We start from the raw sequence: 12,715 nt of genomic DNA, 5'->3' as shown, positions 1-12,715 counted from the left end.
CTTTGTGCAACCAGACAATGTGTGATTTTGTCAATTACATTCAGAGCAACCCAACGAGCAATACAGTACGCATCCTCAGCCCGTATTTCATGGTATGTATGTGCCGCTATTGTTCTATTTTCTTTCATGACGTACTCACGTTTCTTGGTGGTTAAACCTTGCTATTTCGTGCAACAGATGTACGTCCGGCGAAAGCCATACGGCATAGGATTCGACGATGCACTACCTTGTTGGAACAACGATGATGAGTGCATAGACATTTCGAAATTTGGAAAGGTAAGTGAACAAACCTCTTATCCAAGGTTTATTCGTAACATCCCCAACACGATAAGTCTCTGGAACGAAAAATGATTTTATCGATTCGCAGATTTTACTCCCTACACTCTGGCAACATCCAGACCATTGGGTCCTATACGAGATGAATTTTCAGCTAAAACAACTATGGTGCTACAACTCATTGGACTGCCACAGTGGCGTTGAACGCGATGCTATGCATTTGGTAAGCTTGTACCCAAAGGTGAAGTAGCTATTCGCGGTGGACCGGACTGTAATATATTATCCCTTTTTCACAGGCGGGATTCCTTAACGGGCAAATGGGTGTCGACATTGGTGAGTGGATGTTGCTCTGTGCTGACGATGCTCCGTTACAAAGTAATGGGGTCGATTGTGGCATATTCGTAATGAAGCATATTGAAGCAATATACAATGGAGAACAACCTTGTTTCCACGCTGTATGAGCTTCGTATCCGATGTTATTGGGTATTCCTGTTATATATTGGATTTCACATTACCTGTTTTGTTGCAGGAACATATTCCGGTAATACGCGATGAAATATGCGGAAAATTGATTGAGTTTAAAATGAACGGCAGATAGAATAGTATAAAGTGAAACCTATCGATTGCTCTGTCTGTACAACCTAACGAGGCCCTCCATCACCGTTCTCGCCGTCCTCGACAGTAACCCAGTGGTGCAGTCGCGCTGAGGGTGGCCAGCAGGAGCTCCGCCAAGTCATGTAGTGTATAACTGTAATGTTTCAAGGTGTTAGTGGGTATCTAAATTTTTGTCATGTAGTGTAAAAGAGGGTCGACCGCTATATGTTGTAACCTTTTCAGGGTTTTGCGCTAATGAAGCTTAAGTTGTCTTCCCTCTCTATTCTCCAGACATTTCCTTTTGTTCTTGCTGGTTTCCCGATTTCAATATGGTATCAGAGCTCTATTGAAAATGAAATGGTGCTTTGAGCAGTGTAGTTTGACGTTAGACCACCAAGCGTATCGCTTTATTTTATTCGTAAAATAAGAACGCGACATTGAAGCGATGTTTAAGCATACAACATTTCATAGCGATGTTGAATATTATCATTTCGAACATTAGAAGTCTTTGTTCATTGCACACATCGCAGTCTCACCCTGTGACTGTCAATCACGCGGGTTGAGCGCACATCTTTTATCAATTACAAGCCTTTTAGACCTCGCCTCCGTCAGTTTCTCCTCCGAAATGAGAAACGACGTCAACTTTTTGCAGAGTTCTTCGCGGAATCCGGGTATATCAACCTGCATAAACAGATTGTAAACTAGAAGCAATAGACATGCCCTTAATTGCCAATAAGAAAGGCCAAGGAATGGCATACAGCGTTGAAACAGGGTTCTGCACCATTGTATATCGCTTCAATGTACTTCATTACAAATATGCCGCAATCAACGCCATTATCTTGTAAAGGAGCATGGTATGCCGTGCGAAAGATCCACTCGCTGACATCGACTCCCAAAATGGCTATGAGGAAACCGATCTGAGAATAATGCGACCGAAAGTAAATTCATGACCCCAGTACACTACACGATACTCATATAGATGGAATCTTATGAGATGAGAAATGTCTAGCCGTAAACCACTGTCAACTTCCAACGAATTGTAACACCATAGTTGTTTTTTGCGTAAATCCATCACGTATAAGACCCAATGCTTTTCAGACTGCCAGAGTGTAGGAATTAGTATCTGCAAATAGATCGAAAAAATGTTGTTACCACTGTCAAGCTGTAATATTGCACTGTAGGTTTGTTTGCTTACCTTTTCACTTGTCATAAGGTCTCTGCAGTGATTACCGTTAACCCAATAAGGTTTTCCGTCTTGAAATCCACTAGAATATGGCAAACGGCGTAATATAGTCTGCAAACCGAAAGAAACATTGCTAACACCAACGTTAACATACGAATCAATTGGACTAAATCAATAATGAAAAGCAACATAAAATACAACCGATATACCATGAAATATGGGCTGACGCCGCTCACAGTCTGGCTTGGTGCGTTGCTTTTAATATAATTTACGAAATCGGATATAGTCTGTTTGCAGCAAATATGGTGTTGTATTGATCATACGTACACATGGCTTACGTTTATAGACAACTACTACTAGTTTAATACTAACAAAATTGCTGATCATGTTGCATTGTGCGAATTCACTGCGCATTCGGTTGATGTCCTCCAGGAGTGATTGACTAAGTTTTCGCCCAACTTCGTCGGTGGATGTTCGACTGAAATGAATGCGGACATTGCAACGACCGATATTTAAATTACATTATATAGTACACAAAAACAAATCGCAAAAAACGCATGAAAGAGACGGATTTTGCTGAACATGTAGACTATGTGTAGACAATATACCCATGATTCGCCATTGTTGGTCGTGTAGCTGTCTTCGTCTGCCTCACGAACTATAATTTTCCATGTTCGAGGGTGGATCTCCAGGTTTATGAAGGAACCGTCGGTTTGGTTGTTGCTGGTTCACGAAGTAGAAGAAAAATACACCTTCCAGTGCTTGTGCGACTATTTATGACCTAAAAGATGTACTGCTCAACCAACATGATCAATGGCTACTGTACGACAACTCAAACATTTATGGGTATCCGTTGGAAAATACACATTGAGTAGTCTTTTATTTATAATATATGGATACAACTTTTCACAAGAGAACTGACAATAATGATTTCAAAAGGCAAGTGGAGGTGTCGGGAACGCGAAAGATTTGCTGGAGAAGAAGTTCACTGGAGGTGTATGGCGATTTGTGGTTATCGTTGAATAGCGATCTGTGGCATCGCAGCACAGTGATTGACAGTCCTACGCTGTGATGCCACACATCACAGCACACTTGAACAATCCTTCGCATCACGCTAAGATTGACAGTCCAACAATAATCAACAACGTTCTACGCTGTGATGCTACATATCGCTATCCACGTGTGATTAGACATTCGAACAATACCCAAAAATTACCATGCTGCGATGCCACAGATCACTCTCAGACTCAAAGCACGAAGCTAATTAATTGATTGCGTTTAAAAAAAATATAAATACGGCTTTTCGCATGCCGCCCTTTTTTTATAACCGCTGCCAAATTAAATGCTTGTGTTCGAAGCATTCAAAAATACGTCTTTCCATGCTGCTCATTAAGTTTTAAATATTCAAAAATACGTTTTCCACGTGTGATTTGACATTCGAACAATACCCAGAGATCGCTGTCCGACTCAAAGCACGAAGTATCCAGCGATGGCAACAAATCCTTTCCTTATCTATTGATTATTTGCATCGCTGTAGTCAGCGATGGCAAACAATCGCTGTATTTGTCTTCGTCAATACTTTGCGCGCTATTCTTTTGAGGCGAAGACAAATACAGCGATTGCGAGGACAAAGATCTCTGTAATAGTAATTTCAATTGTAATCATAGCATTTTTGGAAAAATGAGAAGCTTGACTTCCGAACAAAGATCTACGTTTACAAACAGATCTTTTCAACTTGTGCACTCGAATTTATGCTGCGATGCCACAGATCGCAGTCCGACTCAAAGCACGAAGTATCCAGCGATGGCAACAAATCCTTTCCTTATCTATTGATTATTTGCATCGCTGTAGTCAGCGATGGCAAACAATCGCTGTATTTGTCTTCGCCAATACTTTGCGCGCTATTCTTTCGAGGCGAAGACAAATACAGCGATTGCGAGGACAAAGATCTCTGTAATAGTAATTTCAATTGTAATCATTGCATTTTTGAAAAAATGAGAAGCTTGACTTCCGAACAAAGATCTACGTTTACAAACAGATCTTTTCAACTTGTGCACTAGGATTTATGCTGCGATGCCACAGATCGCTGTCTGACTCAAAGCACGAAGTATCCAGCGATGGCAACAAATCCTTTCCTTATCTATTGATTATTTGCATCGCTGTAGTCAGCGATGGCAAACAATCGTTGTATTTGTCTTCGCCAATACTTTGCGCGTTATTCTTTCGAGGCGAAGACAAATACAGCGATTGCGAGGACAAAGATCTCTTTAATAGTAATTTCAATTGTAATAATTGCATTTTTGGAAAAATGAGAAGCTTGACTTCGGAACAAAGATCTACGTTTACAAACAGATCTTTTCAACTTGTGCACTCGGATTTATGCTGCAATGCCACAGATCGCTGTCCGACTGAAAGCACGAAGTATCCAGCGATGGCAACAAATCCTTTCCTTATCTATTGATTATTTGCATCGCTGTAGTCAGCGATGGCAAACAATCGTTGTATTTGTCTTCGCCAATACTTTGCGCGCTATTCTTTCGAGGCGAAGACAAATACAGCGATTGCGAGGACAAAGATCTCTGTAATAATAATTTCAATTGTAATCATTGCATTTTTGGAAAAATGAGAAGCTTGACTTCCGAACAAAGATCTACGTTTACAAACAGATCTTTTCAACTTGTGCACTCGGATTTATGCTGCGATGCCACAGATCGCTGTCCGACTCAAAGCACGAAGTATCCAGCGATGGCAACAAATCTTTTCCTTATCTATTGATTATTTGCATCGCTGTAGTCAGCGATGGCAAACAATCGCTGTATTTGTCTTCGCCAATACTTTGCACGTTATTCTTTCGAGGCGAAGACAAATACAGCGATTGCGAAGACAAAGATCTCTGTAATAGTAATTTCAATTGTAATCATTGCATTTTTGGAAAAATGAGAAGCTTGACTTCCGAACAAAGATCTACGTTTACAAACAGATCTTTTCAACTTGTGCACTCGGATTTATGCTGCGATGCCACAGATCGTTGTCCGACTCAAAGCACGAAGTATCCAGCGATGGCAACAAATCCTTTCCTTATCTATTGATTATTTGCATCGCTGTAGTCAGTGATGGCAAACAATCGTTGTATTTGTCTTCGCCAATACTTTGCGCGCTATTCTTTCGAGGCGAAGACAAATACAACGATTGCGAAGACAAAGATCTCTGTAATAGTAATTTCAATTGTAATCATTGCATTTTTGGAAAAATGAGAAGCTTGACTTCCGAACAAAGATCTACGTTTACAAACAGATCTTTTCAACTTGTGCACTCGGATTTATGCTGCGATGCCACAGATCGCTGTCCGACTGAAAGCACGAAGTATCCAGCGATGGCAACAAATCCTTTCCTTATCTATTGATTATTTGCATCGCTGTAGTCAGCGATGGCAAACAATCGTTGTATTTGTCTTCGCCAATACTTTGCGCGCTATTCTTTCGAGGCGAAGACAAATACATCGATTTTGTAATAGTAATTTCAATTGTAATCATTGCATTTTGGAAAAATGAGAACCTTGACTTCTGAACAAAGATCTACGTTTACAAACTGATCTTTTCAACTTGTGCACTCGGATTTATGCTGTGATGCCACAGATCGTTGTCCGACTCAAAGCACGAAGTATCCAGCCATGGCAACAAATCCTTTCCTTATCTATTGATTATTTGCATCGCTGTAGTCAGCGATGGCAAACAATCGCTGTATTTGTCTTCGCCAATACTTTGTGCGTTATTCTTTCGAGGTGAAGACAAATACAGCGATTGCGAAGACAAAGATCTCTGTAATAGTAATTTCAATTGTAATCATTGCATTTTTGGAAAAATGAGAAGCTTGACTTTCGAACAAAGATCTACGTTTACAAACAGATCTTTTCAACTTGTGCACTCGGATTTATGCTGCGATGCCACAGATCGCTGTCCGACTGAAAGCACGAAGTATCCAGCGATGGCAACAAATCCTTTCCTTATCTATTGATTATTTGCATCGCTGTAGTCAGCGATGGCAAACAATCGTTGTATTTGTCTTCGCCAATACTTTGCGCGCTATTCTTTCGAGGCGAAGACAAATACAGCGATTGCGAAGACAAAGATCTCTGTAATAATAATTTCAATTGTAATCATTGCATTTTTGGAAAAATGAGAAGCTTGACTTCCAAACAAAGATCTACGTTTACAAACAGATCTTTTCAACTTGTGCACTCGGATTTATGCTGCGATGCCACAGATCGCTGTCCGACTCAAAGCACGAAGTATCCAGCGATGACAACAAATCCTTTCCTTATCTATTGATTATTTGCATCGCTGTAGTCAGCGATGGCAAACAATCGCTGTATTTGTCTTCGCCAATACTTTGCGCGTTATTCTTTCGAGGCGATTTTGTTGGATATACTACCTTAAACATAAGCATGAAGTCTTTGCATCGTTTAAGACATATCATATGATGATTAAAAATCAATTTAATAATAATTTAAAAATCTTTAGAGTTGATTCCGGAGGAGAGTATCTTTCAAATGATTTTAAAAACTATCTTGAAAACTATAGAATAGTTCATCATAGATCTTGTCCAAAAACACCACAACAAAACAGTCTAGCTGAAAGAAAACATAGGTATATTATTGAAACAACTAGAACAACTAGAAGCAAAAACCCGCTATCTATCGATTTTAACAAATTCAACCACGAACCGCAAGTGGTCAATGACAAACGACTATAAACTCTCCAAAAACCCGGCATTGTGGAGATCGGGTCATGCAAAGAGGCATGCCAACTAAGTTAATAGCCCACACGAGATTCCTGTGTCCCAATCCAATCGGTCGACTGCATCATAGCCTGTCATGAAAGAGAAAATATTAGACACTGAATTAAGTTTCGCAAGAAATGCCTACCTCCTCGCAACATCGATAACATACCAAAAGCCTTGTAAAACTGTAGCGATCGTTGCCGGAAATCTGGTCGGGAGGAATGTAGGTTTGAATGTTTGTGGGTACTTCTGCAGGGTATTGCTGCATGATGGACATTACACGACTTAGCTATTTGACAAGCTTCACGCAATGGGGAGCAATATAATGTTTTACATACCTGTTCATTCGAAGGGCTTTGTTGTTTTTTATTACAGGTTGGTTGTTTCTTAGTCCTTTTCTTGCCAACCAATTCTAGTGCACCCTTTGCCCTCCGACGACTGCGATCAGAGGCAGGTTTTCTTTTGATACCCTTTGCTTCATGAATATGTCCATCATAATCAACAACGTTCACTACTGACTTGTTGAAGATAATGTTTACGCTTCGGCGCAACTTCTCGGGAGTGTCAAGCGAGACATGATTTTGACCTACGTTGTTCGATCCCATTTTCTTCGGCTGGTATTCATTCGCTGCAAAAGACTTAATGTGAATTAACTCCACGTTTTCAAGTAACTCCGTTGCAGCTTTTCTCGCACATGCATAGCCTTCTTCGCTTCTCGATGCCAAATCAGCAACATGCATGAATGACCTACACAGTTGTTGGTAACGGGAGGCTATGTGGCACTTCTCGTCAACACCAGATTTACTCGCATTGTCCATAACGAGCATTTCAATCTTCGCGCGTCTCGTCCATCTTCGCATTACGTAAGACTCAGGTATTTCTTGTATCTTCTCTTGATTGAGTGCCTTTAATGCATGACAGCATAGGATACCTTTGAATTCATACATTTTGCACGAACATTCTACCCTTCCGTTGTCGACATTGTACGTGACATGCGCTTCTTGCCTTTCCTGATGCTTTTCGCCCTGACAAAAAATATGGTATTTGTGCATATTCTCGGTTTGCACCAGTTCTTCTATTCTGCAATTCATGACATGAAACACCTCTTTCTTGATCCATTCAAATACAGTTAGTGTATACAGAGCTGCAGGTCGCATCAATATTTTCATGCCAAAAGTTAGAGGTCGTGTATTGCAGCATTTCACGTCTTGTTCAAGCTCATTCTGTCTTAGACCGTCTACAAATAATTCATATTGTTCCATGAAACGAAACATTGTTAAACATGAATACAGGGTTTTCTTCAGCATGGCATGCATAGATTCGGCTCTTTGTGTGCTTATCATACCTGCACAAAAGTATTGTCTTCAATATGCCAATGCCCACTTCTCTTTTCTGTATATAAATTTTGTAACCACAGACAGTCAGCAAGGTCGTATGTCTTAATCATTTTGTCCCAATCTGACTTAAAGGTGACCTTGTCTACGCTATGAAGTACACACCTTGTAAAATGTTTGTCAAACCCTGTATTCTGATTAAATATGTGTCCTATGTTCTTTGCTGCATTTTGAAAGATATGCCACAAACACAGGCGATGATGTGCATCTGGCCACACATGAAGCACTGCAGCCGCAATTGCGTGATCACCATCTGTGAGTACAGTTTCAGGATGCTTCCCGTTCATTGCCTGTGTAAATACTCTGAACAACCACTCAAAGGTTTCCTTAGTCTGGTCATACACAAAAGCACCGCCTAATATACAACTCTGTGCGTGATGGTTCACTCCCACAAACTGCGCAAATGGCCATTGTTCAGTGTTAATCTTTACTGTAGTATCAAACACAAGCACATCATTGAAGCATTCATAATCTAATCTAGACCTTGAATCTGACCAAAACATATTCACGGCATATCCATCTGCGTCCACTTGCATTGCACTAAAGAAACCATGTTCATTGCTTGATTTATTCTGTAAGTAACGAACCAAACAACATATTTCTTCGTTCTTCATGTTATCTGTCCTCTTCCTGCTCAAGTGGTTTCTAAGATCCAAAGGTGTGAATGGCACATTTTCGCGACCACCATCTATGTGGGTAAACAAATTGTATGTCTTCCTTGGTGCAATGCCGGCGCTATCGGCTATTTCAGCCATTGCAGCATGAGCTACAGTTACTTTACGATGTGACCTTAGCATAGGAGTCATAAATGATGCAGATAAATCATGATTATGATCACTGATTAAAGTACGCACGACAAATTTCCCATTCGGATGTCTTCTCAAAACCAATCTCGCCTGACATCCACATCTTGATTCTGGCGTGCTCCTAGTTGGATTTCCCATTGATTTCTTCCAACCTTGCTTGGAACAGACATATGTCTTTCTAACCAAGACACCCTGTGCATTTTTTGACCAAGAAAACCTTCTCACACTGAAGCCAACTTTTAAGGCATAATCATTGTAAAATTTATATGCATCTTCTTCGTTATTAAAATGCATTCCTTCTACAGGAACATAGTCAAGTGCAATTCCATGTACATTCCCAGTTCCTACGGTTTTCTTAAGTGTACTGACATCAAAATCAGGATCATTACTGAATTGCATTTCTTCTCCTGGAACATTGAAGTCAGGTGTACTTCCGTGTACATTCCCGGTGCATACACTTTTATTATGTGTGCTGTCATGGTAGTCTACCTCATCATTGAATTGCATTTCTTCCACTGGAACATTCAAGTCAATAGTGGGTCTAATGCCTGCACCTTTCTTTTCATGTGCATCATTAGTGCAGATGTTCAATTCTTCAGTTGGGTCATAAGTATAGATATTCAATTCTCCAGATCTTTCTATTGATTGAGCTACATCGTCTTTATTACAACCTGATGATAAGCTCAATAATGTTTTAAGCAATATATCAATTTGTGTTTGCAGTAACATGGCAAACAAGTCGATATTATCTCACAAAAACGAGAGTCTGTTACTAATACAGCGATTTGAGATACAATGCATATGATGAGTGAATGTAGGATACATGATGGGGTAGAGGCCCTTCCTAGCATCTGCAAACAAGCATTCCTGTCAACAGGTCCCAGCGTCTTACAAATATCGATAAGTTTCCAACTTTCGTAAGAACAAGATCTACCTGCAATAACCAAACAAAGCCTTAATGACACACAAGACGACATGCCTTCTTCATCGATAGCATGATGCTGGGAAGCTACTCACGCTGCCTTGATGGAACTGGTTGGAATGTTTGTGCATCATTGCTTTCTTCCTTAATGCCTAACAACAACGACAAATAAAAGAAGACAGTGGAATGTTTTGTAAGCAATATATCAATTTCCGTTAGCAAGCGGCATAGGTTTACTACGATTTAATCAGGATGCATATAAGAACGGATACCACTAGGGTTACGCAAGTCAAAGCAACAATTTAATGAATGAAAGTATCAAAGCAAGTGCGGTTTGATGTTTGCTTGTGCTGAGCATCGACGTGTCGCTTACCATGCCAATAAAATAAACATGTCGTACATGTGTGTTGACGATAACGCTCTCATAATATCCACGAGGCTCTAAAGCGAGTTCAATAGAAGTCGCTGAGAGAGCAACGATATGCATGCGAAAATCGCCCCGCCATGCGTGTCAAGATGTGTTTCTGCACCCAAACGTTTTCAAAGTCTGTGTACAAATATCTTACAAATACATATTACAAAACATATAATATCTTACAAAACGATATGTATAGCGATTTTTCAGATATTAAAAATCGATACAGCAGTTCAGTTTTTATAACTTATAACTCGACGATACAAAAACATACTATCTAAAAGGTCGATAAATATATCGCACAATAAATTACAAATCGATAAGGAAGAACTTGAACATAATAGCAAACAAATCGATATTAACTAACAAAAATGTATCTCACAAAAATGAGAGTCTTACTAATACAGCGGTTTGAGATACAATGCATATGATGAGTGACTGTAGGATACCTGATGGGGTAGAGGCCCTTCCTAGAATCTGCAAACAAGCGTTCTTGTCAACAGGTCCCAGCGTCTTACAAATATCGATAAGTTTCCAACCTTCGTAATAACAAGATCTACCTGCAATAACCAAACAATGCCTTAATGGCACACAAGACGACGTGACTTCTTCATCGATAGCATGATGAGATGAAAAGCTACTCACTATGCCTTGATGGCACTGGTTGGAATGTTTGTGAATCATTGCTTTCTTCCATGATGCCTAACGACAGCAGTAATGAAGAGAAGACACTGGAATGTTTTGTAACACTGGAACGTTGATAATGGGAGCACCGTTACAGCAGATGGCGCAGGCGAACGTCTCCACTTTAAATGGTTAACATCGAACTTTCTGGAATTTCTGCTTTTTTGTCCTTTTCCCCACCCGTCGTTTCACAACTTTTGAATGGAGGATATTTTTGTTATTTCCTCGAACCGTCATTTCAGGGCAAGAAAAGCAAGTAAGGGTGATTAAGTCTTTGCAACATCACCAGAGTCCGATGCAAAGTTATGTCAACATACACGGGAATACGAGCCCCATATGCATGAATACGTGGCGCTCATTCGATCCCCCGAACACGGACGTGGGATTCAGTGAATCATCGGGGGCGAACATACACAACCCTCTCAACCGACTGATCCATTGGCGCCTGTGATCCGCAAGTCAATACATGGGCACGAACAAACTCTTAATCTGGTACTAAGTCAACACTGGCAGTAAAAGTTCATTATTGGCATTCCTTTTATCACATTTTTGTCCATGTTTTAAACAGGGAAACCACCATCCTGGGCCCAGACACTTAGTTGCCATTCTCAGGGGCATAAAATGTTGTGGCTAGGACGGTCACCTCAGGGCCTATGCTGGGCTTCCGCCTATGAAAGGTGTAGTGCCCGCTAGAATCGAACCCTGACTGCCATTATGGCAGAAGGCTTCTCCTACACTAACTCCTCTGAGGCTCATTCCTTTATCACATGAATCATCATTGTTGCAATCAAGGTTCTTAGCACGATATGTATCGTTATTTTTATCGCAACAACATGAGTGTGCATCTATCCGTACACGATACAGGGCATATAGTACGATACACTTTCAATGCACTTTAAAAAAGTTAAAATTTATTTTTTCTATTTTGAGTCTTAAATACCCTTTGAAGGCCAATTTCTCCATTTGTCTAGAGGCCATTACAAGCTTATTTTTACAGTTTTTTCTCTCAAAGAAATGAGTGAAGATAAAAATATGTATATTATATAATTTTTTTTTACTAAAAAAATGAGTTAAGGTAAAAAACTCTTTATTACAAGTAAAATTACAAAGTTACTTTCTAAAATAAATTTGCCTTGGGGGATGCTACCCCTTACAATCATCCACCAACTCACGGCAAAGTTTGATCTGCTAAATTTAAATATTTATATTAAAGTAGAAAATCAAGCTCCACATCCCTCCAATAAAGCACTCAAGTAATGAGTGAAAACCGATTGAAAATCAAGTATAAATATTATCATAATATTTTTGTTTATATAGTATGAAAGTATGAGTCTTATGGCATGTTTTTAATTGCAAGATATTTAATATTTTGTATTGTTCTTACGAGATAATTGATGTTTGATGATGTCTTATGCAACTCATATAGACATAAATGCTTCATATGTGATTTTATAGTTATATTTTGTGCCATTCATCATTATTTGATGTAATATAATTTTTTTATATTTTTTTCTTAGTTTTTTATTTTTAAAATTTTTTTATTAAAATTTTACTTGGCGGGACCCATGAGCTACTTACGACCTTGGTTGCAAGTCTTTTTCCTTTTTTCTAATAAGCAAGATGAGAGACAACTCTAGCTAGGTCGAGACCTCTTTATTATGA

The sequence above is a fragment of the Nuphar pumila genome, chromosome 14 (assembly GCF_984573655.1).
Source record: "Nuphar pumila chromosome 14, dmNupPumi1.hap1.1, whole genome shotgun sequence".
Taxonomy (NCBI): Eukaryota; Viridiplantae; Streptophyta; class Magnoliopsida; order Nymphaeales; family Nymphaeaceae; genus Nuphar; species Nuphar pumila.
Note: the sequence above shows the minus strand (reverse complement) of the source record.